The sequence below is a fragment of the Pavona decussata genome, unplaced genomic scaffold (genome assembly GCF_977016875.1).
Source record: "Pavona decussata unplaced genomic scaffold, jaPavDecu1.1 SCAFFOLD_155, whole genome shotgun sequence".
NCBI classification, from domain to species: Eukaryota; Metazoa; Cnidaria; class Anthozoa; order Scleractinia; family Agariciidae; genus Pavona; species Pavona decussata.
Genome location: NW_028145567.1, coordinates 912,531 through 923,136, shown reverse-complemented (window position 1 = coordinate 923,136; position 10,606 = coordinate 912,531). Strand labels below are relative to the sequence as shown.

Genomic DNA, 10,606 nt, shown 5'->3' with positions numbered 1-10,606 from the left:
GCATTAAATTGTGGTGCCATATTGTAAACATGTTGTGGACTCAAGTGTGCCGTTTTCAAATGGAAATTTCACCATTTTGAAAAGGTAAATTGAAAGATTAACTTCTAAGAAGCACTCGACATTTAAAACGGTGGAAATTGGTGAGTTTCTGGCTAAGGAATCGTGCTTTGTTTGACAGTCTTAGAAGCACGATGGCAGACTGAAAAGAGGTCATTGAGAAGCTTACGTTCTCGTTATGGAATTTCCGCGATTTCCGGTAAGAAGCGTGACACAAGGGAAACAGCGTAACGCGATCTTCGTGACTCAAACTATTCCATTAGCAAGGACAGTTTTATAAATCTGCGAAGCATACAGTTGGAATAAATGAACCAGTCAAAGCATCACGCGTACATGCCAATAGGCATCTTGTTTATTATTGTTTTTCTTCGTCGTTGTCACAAATCTACACAATATTTTATTCATTAAACTCTTCCCTTCCCTAGTAGGGATGTATTGTTCTGATTGTCTTCAACAAAAGTGGGCCAATGAAAATCCATTCTTGGCGCTTATATCGCGAAGGAGGGGACCTCCTCATCCCTACCTGTGTGACGTCAAATCATCATTTGATTTTTACATTAAGCATTCTGGGTTAATTCCATTAGGGGTATCTTGTTACTCGGGATGCCCGCAGGGCAGGCCGTGTCTAGGTTTGGGTCGGGTATCATTTTTACGCGGGATGCCCCGAGGGGCATACCGTGTCTAAAAACGGGTAGATTTCTTTTTACGCGGGATGCCCTGAGGAATATACCGTGTCTAAAAATGGGTGGATTTCGTTTTTTCCTTCGTCGTAGTCTCAAATCTGCACATTAATTTATTCATTAAACTCTGCCCTCTCCTAGTAGGGATGTATTGTTCTGATTGTCTTCAACAAAAGCAGGCCAGTCAAAATCCATTCTTGTCGCGTATATCGCGAGGGAGGGGACCCACTCACCCTTACCTGTGTGACGTCAAAGCATCATTTAATTTATTCATTAAACTCGGATTAAATTTGTGGCGGCCATATTGCTAACATGTTGTGGACTCAAGTGTGCCGTTTTCAAACGGAAAATCAACCATTTTGAGGCGGTAAATCAAAAGAATAACTTCTAAGAAGCACTCGAAATTTAAAACGGTGGAAATTGGAGAGTTCCTGGAGAAAGAATCGTGCTTTGTTTAACAGTTCTAGAACCATGATGGGAATGAGAAGAGGTCATTGATACGCTTACGTTATCGTAATGGAATTTCCAAAATTTTGGGTACAACCATAAGTAGCGTAACACAAGGGAAACAACATAACGCGATCATCGTGACTCAAACTATTCCATTGGCAAGGATAGTTTTATCAATCTGCGAAGCATACAACTGGAATAAATGAATCAGACACAGCATCACGCGTAAATGCCAGTATAGGCACCTTCTTCTGTTTTTTTTTTTTCTTCGTCGTAGTCACAAATCTGCACATTAATTTATTCATTAAACTCTGCCCTCTCCTAGTAGGAATGCATTGTTTGGATTGTCTCCAACAAAAGCAGGCTAATCAAAATCTATTCTTGTCGCTTATATCTCGAGGGAGGGGACCCACCCACCCCTACCTGTGTGACGTCAAAGCATCATTTGATTTATTCATTAAGCTCGGATTAAATTTGTGTCGGCCATATTGTTAACATGTTGTGGACTCAAGTGTGCCGTTTTCAAACGGAAATGTAACCATTTTGAATAACTTCTAAGAAGCACTCGACATTTAAAAATTGGAGAGTTCCTGGCGAAGGAATCGTACTTTTTTTGACAGTTCAAGAACCATAATGCACGAAGGAAAGGTCACTGAGAAGCATGACGTTACGAGAAAGTCAATTCCGGTATGATTTCTAGTAACACAACGATAAAATATCACGCGGTTATAAAATTTCCGGTATAACGATAAGAGGCGTAACTCAGGGGAAACGACGTAACGCTATCTTTGTGACTCAAACTATCCCATCACCTAAGATAGTTTTTTAATCTGCAAAGCACACAATGGGAATCAATGAGGCCACATTAAGCATCACGCATAAATGCCAGTATAGGCATCGTGTTTTTTCTTCGTCGTAGTCCCAAATCTGCACATTAATTTATTCATTAAACTCTGCCCTCTCCTAGTAGGGATGTATTGTTCTGATTGTCTTCAACAAAAGGAGGCCAATCAAAATCCATTCTTGTCGCTTATATCGCGAGGGAGGAGATACACTTACCCTTACCTGTGTGACGTGAAAGCATCATTTGCTTAATTCATTAAACCCGGATTAAAGTTGTGGTGGCCATATTGTTAACATGTTGTGGACTCAAGTGTGCCGTTTTCAAACGGAAAATTAACCATTTTGAAGCGGTAAATCGAAAGAATAACTTCTAAGAAGCACTCGACATTTAAAACGGTGGAAATTGGAGAGTTCTTGCAAAAAGAATCGTGCTTTGTTTGACAGTTTTAGAACCACAATGCGCGAAGGAAAGGTCACTCATAGGCATGACGTTATTAGAAAGGAATTTTCGGTATTTTTTCTAGTAACACAACGATAAAATATCACGCAGTTTTGGAATTTCCGGTACAACGATAAGAGGCGTAACACAAGAGAAACAACATAACGCTATCTTTGTGACTCAAACTATTCCATCAGCTGGGATAGTTTTATAAATCTGCGAAGCACACAATGGAAATCAATGAGGCCACATGAAGCATCGCGCGTAAATGCCAGTATAGGCATCTTGTTATTTTGTTCTTCGTCGTAGTCACAAATCTGCACATTAATTTATTCATTAAACTCTGCGAATTTCGCTGCAGTTGTATGGTGAAAAAATATTAGCCCGAATTTCGTCAGATGCGACTCGTCTGCATCCTGTGCACAAACCTCGCAAACTATTCGCCATCGTTTAGATCTACTAGTTGTACATTCACTTTCGAAGCAAATTTTTACCACCTAATGTTTTCTATTGTTTTGCGATAAGCCGCTGTCTATTCGAATTTGGATAATAAGTATCACTTTGTGGAAACGCGGGAACATATACAAGTATCCTGAACCGCAACTGCGGAATTATATTACGGTACTGTTTAGCGGGAACCATAGGAAAGCATGCCCTTTCGAAATTGTGGTTGGTTATGCCACGAAAGTCGCGAGAAAGTTCATTAGAGGAAAAAAAAATAAAGATGCGCAAAGCAAGGAACAAAAGGAGGCGATTGCTAAGGGCCGCTAATGAAAGGGAGGCCAGGAAAATACGACGACAAAAGATTGAGAGACGTATTCTTCTGCTATAAGGAATTGGCGCTTGTTAATTATGCGAAATGGTAGGCATTCAAAGAAAGGAAATATAAGAGAAAGAACCAGGGTAAGGCTCGCTTAGCCAAGACGATATTAGTTAACACAGAAAAGCATTTGGCTAGACAATCACAATTTTGAATATTCAAGCTTAACATAAACACGACTAACTTGATTTTGCAGTGTACATCGTCCGGGTAATTGTTCCGGGGGTAGGCGTCAAAACATTCATAGTGTAGGAGGGCGGCCCTCGAGTTACGATGAAATGGAACAATCCATACTCACCTTCAGAACAGGGGGCACAACAAATTCACTTTGTGCTCGAAATGTCCAAATTGTAAATCTATTTTCACACCATAGCAAAACCATAATGAGGGGACCATAAAGAACACTTTTTTTCAGTAAGGTCAGTATTTTACAAAAAAGCAGTAAAAGACGCGAAACTATAAAACTGGTGAAGTAATGAAGGAAGTGACTGTGAAGCAAACTCGTTAAAATAATTAAATGAAAAAGAAATGAACAGCCAGTGTTATGGTTGATATCGGTGTCATGCTCTCGTGTAACACAAAAGAACCCCGCTAATATAGCAACTCAGCGCTTTATAATTTCTATCCATCAGAGCGGCGGGTGGCACACCTTATACGGTCTTATGTCACATAAAAAACACTAATACAGCATCTCAGCCTTTAATTTTTTTATCCATCAAAAAGGCGAGTGGCACACCTTATACGGTCTGATGTAACATAGAAAGCGCTAACACCTCAACTCAGCGTTTAATTTCTTACCCGTCAGAGCGGCGGATGACACACTTTATACAGTCCGATGTAACATAAAAAACGCTAATACAACAACTCAGCCTTTAATTTTTTATCCATCAGAAAGGCGAGTGGCTCACCTCATACTGTCTGATGTAACATGGAAAGCGCTAACACAGCAACTCAGGCTTTAACTTTTTATCCATCAGAACGGCGGGTGACCCACCTCATACCGTTTGATGTAACGTTTACCTCGCGTTTTGCGCTCGCCCAAGAAACAGACACCTGTCCCTGTCACCTGTCACCTGTCCCTGTTGATTTGCATAATGATGACGGCGAAACGTGCTTGATGATGTCCGTTTCAAATTGAAATCTACAATCCGTTGAACTGAAATCTACAATTGACAATTATGCCTACTGATCTTCTAAGCATACAAGACTTGCGGAAATTATGGAAAGAAGAGTTTTTGCCTAGAATAAGACAGGAAATTAAAGCAGAGATCCTGGCGCTGAAGTCAAGTATCAACGCTGTGACCGAAAGAGACGACGCAGGAGTTTATCTCGAAGAAATATGATACCGTTATTGAAAGCATACAAAAATCCAATGGCCAGACAGCTAAGCTTGATAAGAAATACAAAGAGATTTCAGATTCGATCGAGCAGAAGTATGGTGAGCTGGCGGGAACGATCGATAAATATGTGGAGGCTATTGATCGAATTGAATGTTCGCTGGATGAAACACAACAGTACTTAAGGAGAGATAGCTTGGAGATTACTGGTGTACCACTCACATCCCATGATAATCCCAAACAAATTGTCAAAGAAATCGGCTCTCTAATAGGAGTAGAGATCGAAGACAGCGACATTGCTGCAGCGCACAAGCTTCCTGACTCCAAAAAAGTTAAAAATCGCATGATCGTTAAGTTTCTAAAGAGAGATAAGAGAGAGGAAGTCTACAAGAAGCGAAAGAATTTGGTTGGAAAGAACACAAGCCATTTGCCTTCGCAATCGCTCGCTGAAACAAGCGCTGGAAATAGTAAGATCTACATAAATGAATCCTTGACCAACTACCGAAAAAGGCTCCTCGGACGAATCAAGGAATACAAGCGGATGAACAATGTGAAATATTTGTGGACTAGTAATGGGAAGATCATGCTGAAAGTGAATGATGCATCTGCCACTGAAGCTTTCACGACGCATGAGGAATTTGAAGACTATCTTGACCAGATAAGCAACAGAGAATAAATATGAGCTAAATAGTATAATATTTATATTTTTTATTTGAATTTATGTAAATCTAATATACGAATTCCATGACATGAACACATTACAGATATTACCCTTTTACGAATTAGATGATAGGGAATTTAGCTTCATTAATAATATTTGGTCTAGGCAATTTCATGCTCTCATGGATTCAGATCTCTATAATTTATTACCTAACCCAGATAAAAATGATGAAGCTGACCCTGATTCGATATTTATTAACCCACATTCTGATTATTATAATATGTCTAAGGTTAATAATGCGCTAAATAATAGCCGAGGCAAAGGTATCTCCCTCTTTCACTGAAATGTGAGAAGTCTGACTAAAAACCTAACCCTGTTAAATGATATGTTTTACTCACTAGATTCTAGGCCTGATGTAATAGCCATTACTGAAACCCGGCTGAATCCAAACTCTATTTCCAATGTTGATCTGACTAATTATCACCTTTTCCATACTGATTCACCTACCCTTGCAGGTGGTACAGCCCTTTATGTTAGTAAGAACCTTAAAGCTATTCCCAGACCAGATCTAAGAATTGATCTCCCATTAGTTGAGTCATGCTGGGTTGAAATAGACCCTCGTAATAATAAGAAACACATTATGCTTGGATGTGTTTACAAACACCCATCTGCAAATGTGGAAGAATTTACATTGAAATTTGACGAACTTCTAAAAGAGTTAAATCTAAACAAGTATGATGCATACATCCTGGGGGATATGAATATTGACCTCTTAAAGCATCACACACATCAGCAAACAGGCGGATATCTTGATATGCTTTTCTCTCATGATCTTCTACCAGTAATAACTAAGGCTACTAGAATCACTAGTCATACTACAACATTGATTGATCATATCTATACAAATACAGTTAATAGTTTGGTTTCTGGGATTTTAACTATTGACATCTCAGATCATCTACCAGTTTTCTGTATGACTGACATAAAGGTTAAAAAACAAAAACAAAAAATGTACTTTAGAGACGATAGTACATTTAATGCAGATTCATTCCTTCAGGATGTTTATGCGATTGATTGGAATGATATTACTATGCAATGTACTGATTTGCATGAAATAACTGCCCTCACTATTGATACACTTAAATCGATCGTTAACAAACATGCACCAAAAAAACAAACCTCAAGAAATAAACAAAGACTCCTACAAAAACCATGGATATCGAAAGGGATCCTTAAATCTATTAAAATTAAGCATACTATGTATAAAACGCATTTTCTATCCAGAGATCCGTGCAAAGTCTGTGAGTTTAAAAAATATTCTAATAGATTGAACTACCTTAAAAACATCAGTAAGAAAACTTATTTTTGTAAACACTTTGATCTGTGCAAAGGTAATTTAAAAGCTACATGGAAGCTAATTGGTACACTCATCAAAAGAAAAACTAAGGCCCAGTCTACACCGCAAAGAATTTTTAGGAACAACAAAGCATACACTAATAATGCTGATATTGCAGATCAGTTCAATAAACATTTTATTAATGTTGGCCCACTTCTGGCCAGCAAAATTGAGAACAGCAACGAAAACCCTTTGCAATACATCACATCATCTCCAGCCAATAGTTTTGTTATGTTTCCTGTCACTGAACCTGAAGTTTCTACCTTGTTTAAAACCCTGGATGCAAATAAATCATCAATTGATATACCTAACAAATTAATAAAACTAGCTGCTGATCCACTGTCAGTACTTTTCACCTAAATTTACAATCAATCAATTGAATCAGGCATAGTGCCCAATGTAATGAAAGTCTCACGGGTCACTCCAGTTTACAGAAATGGTGATGTCACCAACACAGGTAACTACAGGCCGATTTCAACTTTATCACCCTTTAGTAAGGTGTTCGAAAGACTAATTTATAATCAACTAAATAATTTCTTAGAAAAAAATAACATTTTGTATCAGTATCAGTTTGGGTTTAGGAAAGGACACTCAACTGAACAAGCTATTTTAGAAATCACTGATTCACTCAAAAAGGCTTTAGATAAGAAAATGGTTACCTGTGGTCTTTTCTTAGATTTCTCAAAGGCATTTGATACTGTGAACCATGACATTCTGTTATCAAAACTCTATCACTATGGAGTACGTGGAACTCCCTTTAACTGGTTTAAAAGCTACTTACATAATCGCACTCAGTTTGTTGAGATTGGCAATACTAAATCCAGTTATGAAACGATTGTTTGTGGCATACCGCAAGGGTCAACGCTAGGCCCACTTTTATTTTTACTTTATATTACTGACTTGCCAAATTGCTCTAAGAAACTATCATTTCGAATCTTTGCTGATGACACAAATATGTTCTACACATGTGATAAGTTACAGCATCTTGAAACCATCATGAATGAGGAACTAAAATTAGTTTTTAAGTATTGCGACATTAACAAGCTTTCTATAAATCTTGCTAACTGACAACTTGACAACTTTGTGGTCTCAAAACAGAATAATCTCGATCCTGGTGCGTCCTCAATAAACGTATGTTAAGAATGCTAGTAAATTCTGCTCCACGTTACTAACAGTAGAGGACGCCTGTGCCCTGTTGTGCCCGTGATTGTATCATAATCGAAACCTTTATTACACTGTCAAATTCTTCTACCGCGGAACTATTCAACTGTTTTTTAGTGTATAGGAAAATTGAGATGAGTCAATTACAACTTGATGACATGTATAAGTGGGCCATTGAGTCCGTACATCTCTCGTTTACTTTCAGCACAGGAACATTTCTGTGACATTTTTGTGTCAGAATCAAAGATTATAACACGTCGCCTGAACGTACGTGAAGAAACCTGGGGTTTTGTCGGCAAAAACCTAAGAAGGTCTTTATACTCTAACGTTTTGTATGGGGTACTTACAGTTGGCCCTCGCTGGAGAAAGGAGAAAAATGGAAAAAAATGGAAAAAATGGAAAATTTTATTGTTCCATACCACCAGCATGGCCGCCATGACGTCACGTGCAATCAAGCTATACAGCATGCACAAGATGGTTCTAACTTTTGAGTCTTTGAGCGAAATCCTTAAGTGTGACCATTCAAGTGAAAGCGACTGAGCAGTACTTTCTTTTGATGCTTTTTGTTTTTCGTTGCTCTGCCAAATGAAACTCGGATATCTATTCTGAATTTTTTTCGGGGGTTGCCGGAGGAGAGCAGGGCTTCAGAACCTTAAAGTGTCAAAGTGTTTAACAAAGCATATGTATTGGTTTTATTTTGGCATATTTGTTGAACTCATGAGTTTTGCTTGTTTCACTTTTAAAAAGGACATTTTGCACGAGAATAAAGACAGGACAGGAGGAGCAAAAGGATCAGAAAAGAGGAAAAAGTATTGAAAAAATGATACCTATGAAAGATGGTGGCGGTGTGTGAAAAGTCCTACTTAATCTTCAATTCACCAGCATTTAATTGGTGATCCGTTCATTAAAATATGGCCCTTTAATTTTGAAAACACTGTCGGTGCAGCAGAATTTCTTTTAATACTTCTGAAATATACCTTAAGGTATTATTTTGCATAGCGGTTTAAGCATGTTAGCGTTAGCTCTGAGAGATCATTCCATAATGACAATTGAAAGTTTAATAAGGCCGTCATTTTTCAGTTCGCGATGTCAACGGATTTGTTTTATATGATACATTTTCCAAAAAATATAACTTGAAACTTTGGTTAACCTTTTTTAATTGAAGCAAAATTGGGATGTATTGAAAATGTCAAGATCGGCGATCGCTCAGTGTTGCGCTTTTTAGAAATAGGTTAAATTATTTTTCAGTTATATGCTGTTTCCAAGGTAGAACTGCAAGTTGTATATTTAAATGGAAAATGAAAAAAATAACGCTGGCAAAAAGGACAGCTCGATCAAAACTGAAAAATTGCTTCTTTCTTTTCTTTAATGAAATCTAAAACATACTTAAAGGCTAAGTCGAAACAATCAATTAAAGCAAGTGACACACTCGCACACCAACCCACTGCCTGAAGGATATTTAGAGATGGGACTAGCAACTGCATTTTCTTTCTTCGCTTTTATATGATTTGATGGAATTGGAAACATCCAAAAGAAACGTTTTTTTTTATTAGGTCAATATAAATTTACCTAATTGTTTACAGAAGTCTTGAAAACTATAGATTATTTGGTTTGAGAAGTGGATGGGCTTAACCTTTTGACTGAATTTAAAAGGAAAGAAAAGCTTAAAATTCAAAATTATTTATTTGGTTCTCTCTCCGTCTTGGTTAATTTGACATCAAACTGCCTGATTATATATAAAAAATCTTCCAAATTTAATATCATTTGGTCTGTGACTTGAAATCGTGTTGACGACCTTAAAAAAATGGACACTTAAATTTCAAAATATATTCTTCAGTATTGGACTTCTCTTCGTTTTGGTAAATTCCATTTGAAATTGCCTGATTATCTACAAAAATATTCAAAATTCTGTATCATTTGGTGTGTGAAATGGAAACTAAAATTTTGTTGATTACCTTGATTTTTTGACTGAATTACGAAGTAACTGAAAGCTTCAAATTTCAAAATAAACTCTCGAGTTTTGGCCAATTCGCGACGAGAACAAAAATTAAAATTAGGTATCTACACTTAGCAGTTCCACCTCCGTTTACTGCTGTCAAGGGAACAGAAGGCTTTAAAGAGGATCCCCATGGAAACTTGTATTGCAAATTAAATTGTTAAAGTCTTGCGTCAAACATTTGACTTATTAAACGACAAGTTCCCAGGCCAAAATTTTATCACTTACTGAAGAAGAAACATTATGTAGGAACCTTCTGATATTTCTTATGTTCCCTTTACATGCTGTAATATGTATGATAAAACAAGCGTCTGGTTGGAATAATGTTCAGTTAACATCTTGCGAACGTCTTCAGCACCACATTAGAGTTGTGGACCACAAAAGATTGAACGATTTTCCCAGCATTTTAATTCTGGCAGAGATAAATAAAATAAAAATGCACTTTTGATGTTAAGTTCCACGTAAATCGCTTCTCGGTTCGGAAACAGTTTTTTGTTAGAACTTTGCAAGCCAAGAAAAAAAGGCTTTCGCCATTTTGATAAAAAATTGATTTAAATAATAGAGGTAACACAAAAAGGGTGAACTTTGAAGAAATTTATTGCGCTTTCAGCAAAGGCGCAAAATTCAAATTCATTTTTAAACATTCCACAGGGCATTTTACTTTCTGTTGCATTGTATTTGAATTTTCAAATTTTTCTGTGAAAAGAAATTGAATGGATTATGCGTTCAACCGAGTTATTTACAAAATTCAAATTCATTTTGAAAT

General features: G+C 37.3%; 2 pseudogenes; both read left to right on the top strand.

Annotated features, from left to right (window-relative positions):
• Positions 1–4,382: 4,382 nt before the first annotated feature.
• Positions 4,383–5,336, top strand: LOC146465752 (uncharacterized; annotated as a pseudogene).
• Positions 5,337–5,375: 39 nt separating this feature from the next.
• LOC146465751 (uncharacterized) lies at positions 5,376–7,043 on the top strand (annotated as a pseudogene).
• Positions 7,044–10,606: the final 3,563 nt, after the last annotated feature.